The sequence below is a fragment of the Pygocentrus nattereri genome, chromosome 17 (assembly GCF_015220715.1).
Source record: "Pygocentrus nattereri isolate fPygNat1 chromosome 17, fPygNat1.pri, whole genome shotgun sequence".
In the NCBI taxonomy this organism is placed as follows: Eukaryota; Metazoa; Chordata; class Actinopteri; order Characiformes; family Serrasalmidae; genus Pygocentrus; species Pygocentrus nattereri.
The window spans coordinates 30,420,220-30,435,953 of record NC_051227.1 but is presented as its reverse complement, the minus strand read 5'-3'; the positions used below and the strand labels follow the sequence as shown (position 1 = coordinate 30,435,953).

The 15,734-nt window shown below is 41.5% G+C and overlaps 1 protein-coding gene across 13 annotated transcripts in view; it reads right to left on the bottom strand.

Moving 5' to 3' along the window:
- msi2b (musashi RNA-binding protein 2b) overlaps positions 1–15,734 on the bottom strand; it is a 300,205-nt gene that overhangs the window by 68,154 nt on the left and 216,317 nt on the right. The window lies entirely within an intron of this gene.

Genomic DNA, 15,734 nt, shown 5'->3' with positions numbered 1-15,734 from the left:
ACACCTTACAAAAACATACATTCAATCAGGTGTGTCCATACTTGCTGCATGTTTTTGTCAGCTTTTCCTTCACTGAGGGTGGTATTAGGTGTAGGGCATCCTGTGGACAGCAGAAAGTGGCTGTTGAGTCCCATGCTATCCACCCCTCAGAGGGGTTCTGCTTGGCAGAGTAGGCAGCCTGCTCTGGGCATGTCCACCCGCATGTCTGTCTGCATTACAGACGCATGTCTGCCTCTCACTGGAGCTGCTGCTACACTGACTCACTCGCTCTGTCTCACTGTGTGCTCTCCCTCTCTCTCTCTCTCTCTCTCTCTCTGTCTGAAACAGATTTTAAATACAATGTCGCAATTTGTTCTCCATGCTCTGCTTGCTGCCACTGTGGACTGGTGCCTCTGTTCTCTCCTCTCTGTTTCGTAGCTGACAAACCATAGAAGACACAGTAGAGCAATTTTCTTCTCCAACCCACGCTCCAGCTAAACCTTCAAAATCTGGGTGTAGTTTTGCTATATTAATGCATTTGTGAAAATGTAAATTTCTGGCTCTGTCTGAATTAACAAGCCTGAATTTCACCTACAGAAAAGGACAAAATTTACACATATCCTGAATGGTTAGATTTAATTAGATTTGCTAAGTGTTGTTTATATGCGATGATCCGGTAGTGACAATCCTGCACTATTGTGGGCCAAGAAAAGCGGAGAAATCATATGACGCCAGACGTCCTAATCCAATTCCAGAACAAGTATGTTATCAAGTGCCAACAAACACCCAAAGTGCTCCTCTCTCTTACAAACACAACATGCCTTAATTAAACAATGAATCTGAGGAGAGTGTGAAAGCACGCGTATGAGCAGAGTGTGACGCGTGTAATTATGTCAGTATGTGGTTTCGGCGACGAAGGCTTGTGCTCTCGGTGTGTTGCTAATAGGCGCAGAAAGGCCTTGCTTCTGATCTGCCAGCCATCAATGGGCCGTTAAGAGCCATGACTGCTGTTCCACATTATTACTTAACTAATTAGCCAACTGGCTGAGGCAGGCCACTGATGAGCTCCTTCACTTGTTAATGAAAATATGAGGCCTGCGGCTAATGACCTGCGAGCTCAGGGCTGGGCTGCAAACAGGCCAGAGAACGGGGGAGATAGAGGGGTGGAGAGGGGTAGAGAGAGAGAGAGAGAGAGAGAGAGAGAGAGAGAGAGAGAGAGAGAGAGAGAGAGAGAGAGAGAGATGGGTTATAATGAGGGAACTCCTGGAATTTGTGTTGGATTATGCATACAGGGAGAAGAAGGGTATTAAAGGATGTCTAGCAAAGGACACACCATGATAACAACATAGCATCTTTAACTGTGAAATGTTTCATTTATTATGATCCTAATTTTACATCACAGAAAAGCAAATTTTCCTCACTTTGAATATAAACATTGTTAAAAGTTTCAAAACATACCATTCACATGTCCATATATGGAGTTAAGCTGCAAAAACAGTGTGTTTTGAATTCACTGGTTTTGTATAGTCATAAAACCCAACATGTTCACATATTTATATTTGCCTACTCAGCCTAAAGAAGTTCAGCCCCACCTGTTCACGCCAAGTTATACGGAGGGTTTCAGCCCAGATTAATTTTCGAATGAAGCAAAATACAGTGCAGCCAATCAGAACAGAGGTCATTTAAGTACATCAGTCTTAAAGGCACAGTAATAAAGATAGGCTGTTTAAAGCTGGATTTCTGCCTTACTATTCTCCTTGAGGGGGTAGTGCAAAAGTCTGGCGAGTACAGGTGGTACCGCTATGAGGTGGTTTTGGAGGGAATTTCTAATTCAATAAATAGTTAATGTCAGATGGGCAAATACTGTGGTTTTTGAAGCAACATTATGTTGACTTATATTATATATAAGCAACATTATGTTGACTGAAAAGCATTTTCTTCATTTAGTATTGCACATCACAGCTCACCTTCTTTTTTTCCATTGGATGATGCTTCCAAGGCTTCCAAACATGCCGGGTCAAAGTTTACCTAGTTGAACTCAGCATTAAGCAAAATTTAACGTTACCAAAAGTGAAGTTATCTTTCAGGCATTGGCCTTTTCGACAGGCAGATTTTATTTGTGCCCAGTATGACCATGGCCTAATTCCCGTTTTGTTTCCTGGGAAGTGTTTGAGGTTTCACAAGCTTTACAGCATGCTTGTCAAAATCACATTTAATGTAAGGGCAGTTTTTGTCAAAACATCTACATTATTCTCATCAGACTGTTGTAATGTTTAGAGTCTCTACATAGCACTGAGTGTCCAGACTAAAGTGCCATGCTACTAAGCTGGACTACATTTCTGTAGCTAATTATAATGAGGTGGCCTGGAAGTGATATAGAATGTGCTTCCATCTAAGCATTAGCTCGACTACATGACAGAAAAAAGCACCCAGTCAATCCTAACAAAGTGAGCCATCATACGCATACAAAAGTGGTTGGTAGTGGTTAACACCTTTGCCTTCTACCTATGCTGTAGACTGGGGTTCAATCCCCCACCAGGGCAAGCACCCTACCCTATACCAATAAGGGTCCTTGGGCAAGATTTCTAACACCACCTTGGCCTACCTGTGTAAAAATGATCAAATTGTGAGTCGTTCTGGATAAGAGCATCAGCAAAATGCCGTAAATGTAAATGTAAAAAGGTATCTTTTGAAATCAACAATGAACACATAATGTAGCTGTTTTGAGAGAAAACTGAGCTACAAGCTCTTATTCTGTTAAACAGAGTTTTGGCAGACATTCAATGAAGTTTGTCCAACGAAGCAATAGTTGCAATAAAAGAACACATTAGTTGTTGGAGCACTGATAGATCAGTTACACTGATTATATATACACTATATTGCCAAAAGTATTCAATCCATCCATCCAAATAATTGAATTCAGGTGTTCCAATCACTTCTATGGCCACAGGTGTATAAAACCAAGCACCTAGGCCTGCAGACTGCTTCTACAAACATTTCTGAAAGAATGGGTCGCTCTCAGGAGCTCAGTGAATTCCAGCGTGGTACCATGATAGGATGCCACCTGTGCAACAAGTCCAGTTGTGAAATTTCCTACCTCCACAGTCAACTGTCAGTGGTATTAACAAAGTGGAAGCGATTGGGAATGACAGCAACTCAGCCATGAAGTGGTATGCCATGTAAAATGACAGAGCTGGGTCAGCGGATACTGAGGCGCATAGTGAGCAGTGATCACCAACTTTCTGCAGCCATGAAGTGGTATGCCATGTAAAATGACAGAGCTGGGTCAGCGGATACTGAGGCGCATAGTGAGCAGTGATCACCCACTTTCTACAGAGTCAATCACTTCAGACCTCCAGACTTCAAGAACAATGTGCAGAGAGCTTCATGGAATGGGTTTCCATCGCCTAGCAGTGGACTCTAGATAAGTGGAAACATGCTCTCTGGAGTGATGAATCATCTGGCTTCTCCGACTGGCAATCTGATGGATGACTCTGGGCTTGGCGGTTGCCAGGAGAAAGGTACTTGTCTGACTGCATTGTGCCAAGTATAAAGTTTTGGTGTGGGGTTGTTGAGGAGATGGGCTCGGCCCCTTAGTTCCAGCGCTTCAGCAGACCAAGAGATTTTGGACAATTTCATGCTCCCAACATTGCAGGAACAGTTTGGGGACGGCCCCTTCCTGTTACAACATGATTGCACACCAGTGCACAAAGCAAGGTCCATAAAGACATGGATGAGTGAGTCTGGTGTTGAAGAACTTGACCGGCCTGCACAGAGTCCTGACCTCAACCTGATAGAACACATTTGGGATGAATTAGAGTGGACACTGCGAGCCAGGCCATCTCGTCCAGCATCAGTGTCTGACCTCACAAATGTGTTTCTGGAAGAATGGTCAAAAATTCCCATAAACACATTCCTAAACCTTGTGGAAAGCCTGCCCAGAAGAGTTGAAGCTGTTATAGCTGCAACGGGTGGGCCGCCATATGTCACTCAAGATATTATGAGTGTGCAAGCAAATACTTTTGGCTATATTTTATATATATATATATATATATATATATATATATATATATATATATATATATGTATATATATATATATATATACACACACACACACACAGGGAGAGAGAGAGAGGGAGAGAGAGAGAGAGAGAGAGAGAGAGAGAGAGACAAAACATCAGAAATTACTATTGCTTTTTAGCTGAGTTTCTGTGATGTGAAGTTGGTCGGTATCTGTTAATAAAAGTCTACATTTACAGTTGAAAAGTTGCAAGATATGGGCAGATCAAGACGTAGAAAGCGTTCTGGTGTTGCTAGCTTTGACATTCCTTAGGAGCCTGAGGCAAGTGTAGAAAAATGCACTTTTTGGCTTGAAAAGAGAGAGACTTGCCTCTTTGGATCTCCTTTAGAATCTGGAATGAAGTACAGGTTCTTGGACATGTTTGACACGACTCCAGAGGGTACCCAAACTTCTGTAAAAGAACTACTGGAATGGCAGGCATGAATGATAAGCATGAGCACTTCCTTTTACTCTGCTTACAAATCATCTAATCATCTAAAGTTGCTCTTTCATGGCTCTACCACACGCATACTAATATCTAATGCTGCTGGGTGGGAGCCTAATGTCTAATACTAAGCCATGCCTGGCCTTCTATCTCTCTATTAACTAAGGGATTCAGGAAATCAGCAGGAGGAGTTAAATATCTACAGTATGTAGAAATTTCAAAAGCAGACAGGATAACAGCCCGAAAGCGAGAGTAGTGAGTGGGAGTGTTCAGTAAGAGCACTAATTGTCAGGAAATGAAGGGTGCAAGTGCAGCTGTGCTGTAATGGAACAAATGTGGCCATTAGAGGCTGTGTCCTCAGTAGCGGGCTGGAGTGAACAGACCGAGGTGAGAGACAGGACAGCAGGGGATCGATCAGTTCAAGAGAACACACATACCCACAACTCTCACACACACAGCTTATTAGCTGGCTGGTTAGGGATGGATTAGATCCAATCTGCTAATCTGCTGCTGCCAACGAAGCGACCTTCTGACAAGTGATGTCACTTGCACTAAAACTGCTGGCTATCTGTTTGACTTTGAGAGGAGGTGAGAGGACACTGCAAGGGAACTCTTTCTGAAAAACAATGTGCTGTTTCTAACTGTTTATTTGGGTCAGCACTGCAAAGACACCTAATGTGTACCAAATAAACTATTTCATTTAAATAATCAGCAATTAAAGGGTCCAAGCATCTAATTTTAAGAAGTCTACCTACAGGTATCAACATTATCTCTGCAGGGTCTACGATTTGACAAAAGAGACATGATGACTACAAGATTTGGTTTCAATGTGTAAAAATGTTTTGCTGTAGCATAACTTTGGGTTAAACATCACAGGGGCTTAACTTCTGCATTGGAAAGGTTGAGCAAGAGCTTCTATGGAGGTAGCTAGACATGAAGCCATGGAAATTAAACTGCAAAGGCTATTAAACCACTTCTGGAAATGCTACAAAATATAACTATAATCTCAACACAAGAAATGCAACCTAAACATGCAATATTTTATTGGTTGGTCTTATACGGCTAGTGAACCAACACTCTTCTCAAGTGAAACAAAAGGCAATATTTTAGCTTGTTAAATAAATCCAACCACAGTCAGTTATTTTGACTGACTGACAGTGGCACGATTGTATGACTTAAAATAAAATATATTATCTTACCATTTGCACCCCTTCTGATTGCTCAGGCCAGCTTCATTTAAAGCTACTTTAATTTCATTAGCGCGAGGCACTATAACCACAGATAATGCTAACAACATTAACTAACATTAGTCTTAGACGGAGAGATATGTGCCAGGAGTCAACAGTCTACACAGTGTTTCGTGCTGTAGGCTACCAAACACTTTACGTTTTAAAGATAAACACATCAAAAGGCACACAAGCGATTAGTTTAATATGATGTGCTTCAGTGTTAGAAAATGTTTAAGCTCCTACTTCCTGCTCTGGGTGCGATTCTTTTTTTTTTTTAAGCAGGGTGTGGACAACAAAATTACATTAATATTAACAAATAATAATAATCATAGTTAATTATAATTACATACATAAGGTAGAATTATTGAGTGGGTTGTATCACCTCCCCCTGCCGATCCCCACACAACCCCAGAAATTACGCATAGGCTCTGCAGTGTTTGATAAATTACAGGTGTCGAGTTTGAAAACCCAATGGTGGCGCTAGGCATAGGCCTATCAGCTTGATAAATTAAAAGCAATAAGAGAAGAAATCCAGAAAGAGAAGGAGATTAAGAACATGAAGAAGGAGATAAAGATAAAGAAGGAAGATGAAGCAGAAGACAAAAAAGAAGAAGGCTGACAACAGAAACAACAACAGGCTTAAACTGGCTGGCAATTGACTGTTCACTGTACTCAAGCAAACCTCTTCAAGGCAGCCAAACACAGATGTATCTGAAAGTTCCACAAAAGTTTGCCGTTTGGGATATGCTCAGACTGTGTAGTCCATTCTGAAAATAAAATAAAATCACCGTAATCACCAAAATGGGAGGCATCAAAATTTTGCTCCTTCAAGCACATTTGCCTCTTAGCAAGCGAGACGGAAAAAACACCTCTCAGAGCAACTAGAAAGGCAGCGCTTCAGAAGACTGATTCACTCATTCTGACTCTTTTCTACTCTCAGAATTGCAGTGCAGCAAAACACACCAGCTGCCTGCCTCGCTCCTGAGAACCAGGGGATCAAATAATGCCTGACATGAAAGGCACTTAACCAACCCCCATAAATAAACATGCCTTATAGAAAGGCAGGCCTGCGCAAGAAGGACACCTTCACCGGCCCTGCCGCGCTGAGATTGTCACAATGACGGAGTTAGGATTCCTGGCAGCTGCCCACATATTGTGGAGCGCTGTCTGAGAAATCAGTCTCATTTCCACCAGAAGAATAGCTGTGGAGCATTTCGAAAAGACAGACGGAGAAGCAAACGGACCAGACCAACTCAAAAGTCTATTCTGCCTCCGTGTTCTTGTACAAGTAAGGGGCATTTCATGGTGAAAATCGATATGTAACTGAACTCACAGGCAAATAAAATCAATCAACAATGAGTGTTAAATGTTCTGTAGCTCTACTAAGACAACAACACCTGACTGTATACAGGAACAACTTTATAATGAGGGCTAATCATATAATAATGAACACTTCACCATAGAGATGTATATACACACAACTTCTGGGACAATATCAATAACTAAAAATTAACATGCTGTTTTGGCCAACACCAATACTTGACTTGTTTTTTTTGTCTGCCTTCACATACATATGAAATTGAATGACATTCCATTCTTAATCCATAGGGTTTAATATGATGTCGGCCCACCCTTTGCAGCTATAACAGCTTCAACTCTTCTGGGAAGGCGTTCCCCAAGGTTTAGGAGTTTATGTGAATTTTTTTTAGTGTTTATGGGAATTTTTCTTTCTTTCGTCTCCACTCTAATTCATCCCAAAGGTGTTCTATCGGGTTGAGGTCAGGACACTGTGCAGGCCGATCAAGTTCTTCTACACCAAACTTGCTCATTCATGTCTTTATGGACTTTTTGTACTGGTATACAGTCATGCTGAACAAGGAAGGGGCCATCCCCAAACTGTTCCTGCAAAGTTGGGAGCATGAAATTGTAAAAATCTCTTGGTCTGCTGAAGCATTAAGAGTTCCTTTCACTGGATGACAATACACAGCTAAAGGCAATTGTAACATTCCAATCCATAAAAAGTTGCAATAGTTTACAAAATACAAGTCATATCTCACAGGCTTAACAAAGCCAACCAGTCAACCATTGGTGACAGAGAACTCAAGAACTCAAGGCCTAAAGTTACTTAAAGAGAACACTGATTTTTCAATGGTATTTTTATGTCTTGTGTAGTTTTTGCTTGTGTTTTGTAATGTTTATCTCTGATGCTGCTTGTTTTCTGTGTCTTTGGTTTGTGTCCCCTGAACACTGCTTGTTTTTTAGAGGGAAAAAAGAAACCAATCTTGTAACAAATCTAGTCTGAAACAGCACAATCACTGGTGATGTGATGTTGTTAGTGCATGTAGTTCCTTCTGTGAGGCAGCAGAGTGTTTGTGTAGTCTGAGCATGACAGCCTATTTTTAGATGCCCATCTTAAAGGGGAGTTCCTCAGATTTCTCAAAATGTATATAATTCAATCAAGATGTAAACAGTCACTCAGTGGTTTGGTGTCACAATTTCTATGCATAAATTGAACCTTTTTATTTACTATCTAATACTTCTAATGAACCCATATATATCTGAGTGTGTATGTAATGCTGAAAACGGTAAAACAGAGGTAAATCTGAAAAAAATGAAGCTTTCTTTGGGGACTGCTTCACCTCTGCCACACCCTACATGCATCTCCCCACCATTCACTGATTTCAGAAAGTACACTGTAGTCTAAAAGTGTAGCTCAAACACCATCAGAGAGGAATTTGTTGGGCATCAGACAGCGCATTCAGCGCATTCAACCACTGCATGTGATACCTTTCTGTGCTGTAGTGTTTAGAAGCACTAAACTCTTCAGACATCTGGTTCCTATGAGCACCACTGTGAACAATTCTGACATGGTAAGTTTCTCTAGAACAAAGAATTTACATATCAAACCACTTCAAATGATTTTGTTTACATCTTCACAACTGACTTACGGATAAATTTAGAAAAACTGGTGGAATTATTGTATCAGCTGATACTCAGTGTAAATATTGGTATTTTCACAAGTGGTATCATCTCTAATAGTAAACAGTTATGTTATTTTATGAACATTTTACATTATTTAGCAGGCTTTCAGAGCCACACACAACAGCATGTGAACATAATTTTAGGAGTCTAGCCAAAGGACTCATACTGTGTTGTTATCTACCATTCTAACCACCAGACTAAGTTAAAAAGAATCCACCACTACTGGCTACACATGCCTTAGCACTACATTATCGGCTATAACTTCAATATTGCACTGATACATGAAATAAAATTCAATGAATCCCTGTTTATCTCTACATTACACCGGTGGCTGATCATGCACCTTTACCGAAGTCTCCTCAAGCTCAACACCCGATTGCTTTTAGCACCTCTCTACGTGTTAATATAGTTGTACAAGTCACATTGTACCTAGCCCACGAGATTACAAGCTGGAAGGTGTAATAACCTCCTGCAGTACATCTAACATGAAGTGGCAGAAGCAGCAACTTACTTTCGACATTAAGAATTAAAGAACCATCTGCAGATACAACAGTTCCTCAGGTCGAAACGGATGTTCCTACTGCTAATATTAATCTCTGGCTGTTACAGGCGCTGTGATCTTAGTGGCCTTCTCCTTCATCAAGGCTTCCTGGACTGAACAGATGTTACATTCATTTGAGAGGGGTCAAGTGTAGCACAGTTCACTCTTGCTTATGTGGCTCCCGCAGATAAAAACAGATACAAACGAGACGGGAAAAAAAGAAAAAGAGAGAGAAAAAAAAAAAAAAAAAAAAAAATCAACCCCCTGCTCTTTTGCCCAGAGGCAGCAGAACACACGGCTTAACACTGTGGCATAATTCATCGCAACTTGAATGAAATTACATCGGAGACTTGGGCTCCCCGTACATTATTGATATACTTACAGCTCTTCCATCTGACACAGAAATCTATATTCGCCGACGAAAAAAGAAAGCCTGTCAGAGGCTATTTATGCCGCCCAAACAGAATGTCTGTTTCAACTGAACATTACACGAGCAACTGTGAAAACTACATCCAGATGGGAAAAAATCTGAATCAAAAGGGCTCAAGCATTTAATCAGGGCTTTTCTCTGCTTGTACAACCAAACAAACTGACGCGTGCGCACACACACGTGGCGAGCAGGTACGGAGGACTGTTAGAGAATACGTCTTTTATTGCCTTCGTTTTTTTATGTGCAACATCAGCTACTGTTAGGAAGCTGTAAAAGCTCAGTGATCTTTATGATATCACTCGCTCACAATGTGCTGCTTTAGCAAGGTCAGTTATGAAGAGAATATTGCACTTCTGTTCTTGCCTTCACCCCCCCCCCCCCCCCTTTATCTCTCCCTTTCTTACTTCCTGCAATTTAAAGGCAGAATACATTGAATGCCCCTCTTTTCTGTGTTTTGACATTTGCTGATCTCGGAGAGCACTCTGGAAATACCATGCTCCATTACAAGCGGCTAAATTACAGTGATCCTTTCAAATTTCACAATCACCCTCCATTAGCTCCAAACAACTCTTAAGACACCGCTGCCAGAGTGTGTAAATACACCTACCGTCACCAAAGATGGCAGTGGCAATAAACAGCAGATTAGATAAAGGATATAAAGAAAAAAAAAAAGATCTGAGTGAAGCACAAGACACAAATCAAAAGATTCGCTTGCAAAGGGAATGTAACAGCCATTTGTTTAACAAACAGTGGGGCCTTCAAGCCTTCTGGCGACTAACTCGGCCTAGTTGTGTCACTGGCTCCAAGGGTATTGGCTTTAAAATGGAATGGATGTTATTGTCATTGTTACTAGGGATGGGCATTTCAGTCAAATCTACTTCCAAAAATACTTCCCCACCTCCCCAAGTAAAAGAAGAGAAACCTTCCTCACAGGGACTACAGTTTACCACATGCAGGGCATCATTTTCACTCACTGGAAAACAGAGAGCTTGTCAAAAGTTAGCTAGCTGATACTAAACGTGATTAATTTATGAAATGAAGTTGAAAAATGTAAATCTATACAAGTGCAGTGTTTAAAATGAGCTTCCTATAGCTCAATGCCTCTTGCCTGGTGTGTGGCAGTCTTTAGACCAGAGGTATGGAACATCTGATATAACTCACCAGGTTTACCTAGTGTGTTAGAGCAGGAAAAAGCATTAAACTTTGCTGGACTGATAACTGCACATTTTGTGTCACATGATTAATTGAGTTTGCCCCTTCAGATGAGCTGAAATGCTAACACTAGAGCTAAACAGCGCATCACAGGATAGCAAAGTGCACTCATGAACCTTTATATTTTACTCCTCAATAGATGTGTGTTTGTAGAGTTAACACACAGAAATGGATTTTTATTGTTTCTAAAATTAGCTAACATAAGTTTACACGTTAGCATAGTTAGCGATGCAAACATGCTACCACTACCTTCTCAGCCACATCCTTAACAATGCGCTTACATTTAAGTACGGGTGTTAAATACAGTATACTTACTCAATTGCAATTTTGAGCAAAACTGTGTCACTTGACAGCCCCATTTCTGGGGGGGTTCTGAGTTGTTGACATTTTCTATGAAGCAATGTAACCAAAAGTTGTTTTTCTGTACTCAAACGCTAGTTTGATTCCATTTTACCCTTTTGCACCCAAGAAAGGAAAACAACTTATGCTGAATTGGTGAATAGTTCATTATGCTGAAATACTAAAACCATAAAACCAAATTCATTAGAAACAATGTTCTGCTGTCACATTTTAAGTAACTGCACAATCTTACACAGTTCTATTAAAAATGTATATGAGGCTAAATGAGCTGTTTCATTTTATCAGTCTCTTTAGGGCTTTAATTTGTTGCTTAAGCTATCAATTTTGTATCAATACTGAAGTAACATAGCTTTGGTATTGATGCAACATTAGTCACTGTACAATAACATTTCAAAATGGATAAGATTAATCATACTAAGCTTCTAATAACGCTGGAAGGCACTTTGACTTTTTCAGGCAGAAAGGAAGTGAAAAAGGAAAGAAAAGGAATAAGGCGAATATTTTTTCTCACATCTTAAACTGCTACTTCTCTCCCCGTTCCTCCTCACAGCTGTAGATTATCTTCCAATGATATTGCAGGCTGAAGCCTCAGCATGACGAGGCAGGCTCTAAATTGGCCAACCGACACTCTTGTCACTTATCATACATGCTAATGGGCTGAGTCGCGGCAGGCAGGCAGACAGCGGGCAGGCTCTGAGGCCGGGGCAAGCTGAGAGGAAGCAGCGGAAGAAATGAGAGCGGCAATCTCCACACTGGCCGCAGGAGGTAAGGGCATTGGAGGAGAGGACACGAGGACAGAATTCACATCTCACCAGCACAGGCACGGAAAAACTATAGGGCAGCAGTGCTCTTTCCACACAGTGGGGGATACTGACTGAGCACTAGATTACTTAGTAAAGCCCAGTTAAAGAGGGAAAAAGATGAAAGCGGTGAAGACTATGGTCAACGATGAGATAAAGAGAATGAGAAAGAGAATGAGAGTCATAGGGAGAGAAAAAGAGATAAAGAAAGAGAGAGGGGGGGAAGAGAGAGCATAAAAATAGTGAGAGAGACCACAACAGCTGGTGAGAAAGAGAGACAGAATGAGAGAGAAGAAAAAGAAAGTGAGAAAGTAAGGGACACAGGAAAAAGAAAAAGAGACAACATGAGAAAAAGAGACAGACAGAAAAGAGAGAGAGAGAGAGAGAGAGAGAGAGAGAGGAAAGAAGCATGAAAGTAAAAACTGTGAGAAGGAGAGAAAGAGAGAGAATTGGAGACAGAATAAAGGAGAGAGAGAGAAAGAGAAAAAGAGAAAGATAAAGAACAAGAAAAGAGAGCAGAAAGGGAAAGAGTAATAGAGTAACAACACAAGGGAAAGAATAAAAAGACAGATATAGAGGAGAGGAAAACAGACAACATGAGAGAAAGGGAAAGACACAACACACACAGAAAGAGAGCGACAGCGAGTGAGCAAGAGAGCGAGAGCAAGCAAGAGAGAGAGAGAGAGGAGAACGTGAGAAGGAGAATATGAGACAGAGAGAGAGAGAACAAGGAAGGAGGGAATAAGAAAAAAGACAGCAGAAAGGGAAAGAGTGATAGACGAACATTACAAAGGAAAGAGAAAAAGGAGAAAAAGATGGGGAGAGAAAAAGACAGATAGAGGAGAGAGAAACAGACAACATAAGAGGAAGGGAAAGACAGAACACAGAGAGAGACAAGGAGAGAGAGAGAGAGAGACAGAGAGAGAGAGAGAGAGAGAGAGAGAGAGAGAGAGAGAGAGAGAGAGAGAGAGAGAGAGAAAGAGAGAGATAGAGAGATAGAGAGAGAGAGATAGAGAGAGAGAGAGAGAGAGAGAGAGAGAGAGAGAGAGAGAGAGAGAGAGAGAGAGAGAGAGAGTACTACAATCATGTGGCTATGATGACCTGCAGAGAGACAGTTCATTCCAGGTCAGGATGCAGTCACTTCTTCCATGGTGTCAAAGAGCCATCAGACTATAAATAACACTTCCTGAGTTGTGGGGTTGGGCTAAAATTAGCACACACACACACGGTGGTCTGTGGTCACATAACTGGCCATGAAACCTCTCCTTCAGCTCCGGTGCCTCATCTCTCTGGCGGCATTTTCCAATAGATGCATCACAGGGACGGTGTCCCCGCTGCCCAGCTGTTCTGCAGCTGTCTGAATAAGAGCAGGTGAAGCACTCATCGAGTCCAGTCAGGCAGTGCTGACGCTGTTAACCTCCTGACAGCCACTTAAGCAGGAGAGTGGAGAAGGACAAAGCAAGAAGAGTGCCAGGAATGTGTGACTGCAGAGGAAATATGTGGAACGAGAAGTATGCACTTCAGCACAAAGCTGAGAGTGAAGGATATTATGAGCATAGAATGTGCTGCTGAAGGATAGAGGAAAAAATGGCTATTTCATTCTGATCTACTCACAGTGCTTCCCATCCACCTCTGCCTTCTCTATGATTGCAAACAACACTGCAACCTTTTACCACAAATTAGTTCCACCGTGTAACTTCATGTGTTTGTGAAACAGTCTGAGGAGTTGCTTTGTTGAGTATTCAAACTGTGATTTTTAGCACCTTAAACCTTTAATATCTTCTGCTGTGTCCAGCATTCAGATCCTCACTTTTATAACTTGCATAACTTATGTATTAGCACCATAATGACTGGACAATTCACTTTAAGGTTAATGAACAAAAAAACTAGGGAGGTTAGTTAATTAACGAGTTAAAGATACAGTCCCTAAGCTCCTCCCACCTTGAAGATCACCAGAAATGTTTTTTCATAGTCTTCAAAGTAGAATCTGACTCTAGTGAGTACTACAGCTCCAATGTAGGACTGTATGTCTACCACACACTGGACGCATCAGGAAGACAACACATATAGACTGCCCAACGGTGCTGTCACTGCAACACTTCCTACATGTTATAGCAGTGCTAAGTCTTAGTTACTCTGTGACACTGCACAGCGCTTCGTGACTGGTGTGCAGTAGCCTTTAAATGTTTACAGTCCTTTTATTTTGCTGTACTACTCAAATGTAATTTGACCCAAGTACCTAAGTACCTACATACTTAATTACAAAGTGAGTTATAGTGACCTCTTTTAGTGACGTTTATCTGTTTGTTCCGATGTCAAGCAGGGACAAAAAAATATATACTTTCTTAGCCCAACTTAGTCCTAACTTAACTACCCTTCTACTTAGGAATGCACACATGGCATGGACCGAAAGGTTAGCATCCTCACTTTCGACAGAATTTCTCTGCTTTCTTCAATGAGCTCCAAAGCGAGAAATAAAAAATTACAGCACACTTTTGCCGACAAAGGGTTTAGGAATAGATAAATAATATAGTGGCTCAGTTGAACTCCGGTCGGTTTCATTCACTCTTACCTATGTTCAGGTCAGAGTAAACACAGGAAAGGAGGAAGAGGGCTTAACTGGAGCAGGTCAAGGCCTCTTGTGCTCTAGCATCTAGAGCAGAAGAGGTATCTCTTGAATGTTTAATGGTGGCATGCACATCCAGGCCAGATATCAAACAAAGTGATCAGCAGGACTGGGGTCTGGGATGCTCCATCTTTTCCAGGTCCTGGAACCATTCAGAGCCATTTAAGGCCCTCCAGAGCCCTGGCAGCTTTTGAGTGGCCTCTCTGGGTCATCAGAGGCTCTCTAAAAAGAGCTCCTCCACTCTCCCAAAGCCCAGGGCTAGGGGGTCACAGATGGTGCTTCTGAAGATGGCTGCAGACCAACGAGGCAATACACGCATTGAGCTGGCGATTCCGCTAGCAGAGGGAGATCATTACTGCCGTTTTACAAAATATTCAACATAACAACAATATTACCATGGATGAATTAGCAAGTCAAATATCCACACAGAGCTTATGAGCAGATGATGCTTCAGAGACCACTTTGATCTTTTTGGCAAAAGCAACTCAACGACAGCATTTGATATTGCTAGGAAAAGAGAAAAACAGAAACAGTAGGATCTGCTTCAGCATTGCTTCCAAAGAAAAAAAAAAAACTCCTTGACCACATTATTCGTTCCATATCTTCCATTCTTCACCAAGTATTGTCAAACTTGAACAGTACGAACACAACTTAGTTGTCATTTTTAGGGGGAAGGAAGCCAATAATGGATGTAGTGGTTGAATCTTTTGGCTTACCTCCCCCAACCACATTCTTTTTCTCCTTAACCTCCCCTACTGGTCCTAACGATGCATGCAATCCCCCCATGGCCCAATTTAATGCTGGCAGTCGATGGATAGCCAGTGTCCTGCTTAGAGAGATCGAAAGAACCAAAAAAAAGAGCTTGGTGCTCCCCGAACAATGAGAGCATTTGATGCAATATTATATAAAAATCAATAGCGTGCTAGTAGCATATCTGTTGGAGTTTCAGGCAGAACAGGGCAGTTTCCATGTGTCACCCTGTTTCGTCAGAAAGGCTGAGACGCATTGCTTAACAAAAGCCAGCGATAGTTCCTTTCTTAGTGCTCTTAGCCTTCATCTGCAAGTCAG